This window comes from Haliaeetus leucocephalus, unplaced genomic scaffold, assembly GCF_000737465.1.
Source record: "Haliaeetus leucocephalus isolate CR32 unplaced genomic scaffold, Haliaeetus_leucocephalus-4.0 Scaffold214, whole genome shotgun sequence".
Lineage (NCBI taxonomy): Eukaryota > Metazoa > Chordata > Aves > Accipitriformes > Accipitridae > Haliaeetus > Haliaeetus leucocephalus.
Genome location: NW_010972650.1, coordinates 728,658 through 730,563, shown reverse-complemented (window position 1 = coordinate 730,563; position 1,906 = coordinate 728,658). Strand labels below are relative to the sequence as shown.

The 1,906-nt window shown below is 70.3% G+C and overlaps 1 protein-coding gene across 1 annotated transcript in view; it reads left to right on the top strand.

Annotated features, from left to right (window-relative positions):
• The window catches only part of NCKAP5L (NCK-associated protein 5-like), a 9,082-nt gene that overhangs the window by 1,067 nt on the left and 6,109 nt on the right, over positions 1–1,906 (top strand). The gene's annotated exons all lie outside the window — the stretch shown is intronic.

Below are 1,906 nucleotides of genomic sequence, written 5' to 3'. Positions count from 1 at the left end.
TGGCCCCGGTGCCCCCCCGGTGCATCCTGGCTGTCCCCGCTGCATGTCCCCGCTGTCCCCAGGCTGTTGTCCCCAGAACATCCCATGTGCCCCCAGCGCATCCCCCCTGTCCCCGGGCCATCCCTGCTCTCCCCGGTGTGTCCCCACCGTCCCCTGGTACATCCAGGCTCTCTCCCTGGCTCTCTCCACTGTGTCCTGGTGTGTCCCCAGTGTCCCCAGTGCATCCTGGCTGTCCCTGGTGTGTCCCCCACTGTCCTCCATCCCACCCGCTGGTCCCCACTGTCCCTCGAACATCCCAGCTGTCCCCTGTGTGTCTTCGCTCTCCCCACTGCATCCTGACTGTCCCCAGTGTCCCCACTGCATCCTGGCTGTCCCTGGCATGTCCCCAGTGTCCCCACTGCATCCTGGCTGTCCCTGGTACGTGTCCCTGGTGAGTCCCAGCTGTCCTCGATGTGTCCCTGCTACCCCAAGGCTGTTTCTCCAGCACATCCCCAGTGTAGCCCAGCTGTCCCCAGGCTGTCCTTGCTGTCCCCAGTGCATCTGGGCTGTCCCCAGTGCGTCCTGGCTGCCCCAGGAACAGCCAGCCCCTGCAGCCCAGCAGAGTTGGGGACACTCAGGGCTGTCACCCCATGTCCCCAGACTTGGGGTAGGACCCTGACGTGGGGCAGGCCAAGGCCAGCCCGTCGCGGCCACGCTGCGGGACCGTGGCCTGGGTGCAGGGGACCGTTCCCTGCCGCGCTGGCACGTCCACGGCCGCGTGGTTTGGGCACGTGCCGTGTCCCCACGCTGCCTGGGGCAGCGGGTGCGAGTGGCTGGGAGGACCAGGGAGGGGGGCCATGGGCTCTGGGTGCCCCTGGCTCTGCTGGAGCTGTGTCCCCCTCCCCACAGGGACCCTCATGCTGCCCCTGCGGGGCCCCATGCTGGGGGAGGGGATGGCCACGCCATCCATCTGTCGGGGCCCCCCCGGCTGTCCCCCGCCGGCAGGACCTGGGGGGGGGAGCTGTGGGCTTCTCTTCCCCTCCAGACAGAGCCTCACTTCCCCCCGTGACGCAGCCGGAGCCGCCGGCCCCGGGGCTGTTTCCTGCGCCGGGGGCAGCACGAGGGGGGCCCACGCACCCACGGGTACCACGGGCCACCCCGGGGACCTGCTTGGGTTTGCTGCCGGCCCCGTGGGCTGCAGGGGGGACTGACACAACACGGTGAGGTCCGGCTGCGTGTACCGGCAAGGGTGCACGGTGGTGCTGTGCACAGGGCCGGCGGGGTCTCGGGGTGCGTGGCCAAGGTCACGCAGCCCATCGGGTTGGGGATGGCTGGCTGGGGGCTTTGGTGGGGATGTGAGGAGCATCCCACAGCCCCTCTCTGTGCCCAAACAGGGCTGTAAATACCGGCGCTCCGGTTATTTTTGCCACTCTCATTGCATTGGGTGGGAGAAGGTGGCAGAGTTTGCTCCGGGGCCGTCCGGTGGCCCCCAGCGCTCCCACCCACGGTGCGGCGGTGCAGGGTCCCCGGTGGGGGACAGGGTTGTCGTTGAGCACTGCACGCACCCCGACCTCGCCTGCTTCCAGTGGCCTCCCTCCTGGCCTCGCCGCCTCCATCACCCCCAGCCCCCCCCGTTGCCCCCTCTGGTCCCCCCCCGTGCTGCCAAACCCGCCTGCCGGGGTGCCGGGCATTGTCACCGCGGGGGTCCGGTTGAGCCGGGACCGCGTGGCCCCACGTGAACCCCAACCCTTGCCCAGCTCGTGGGGTGCAGGGTGAAGGCCACGGCCTGGGGTCACGGCACGGCTCCGTGCCTGGAACCCCCGGTGGCCTCCCCGGAGGGTGCCCAGGCTCCTGGGGGGGGTTCCTCTCCAAAGGTTGCTGGGTGCCCCAAGGGGGTCCCTCTCCGTGGGGTGCCCTGTACCCCCGG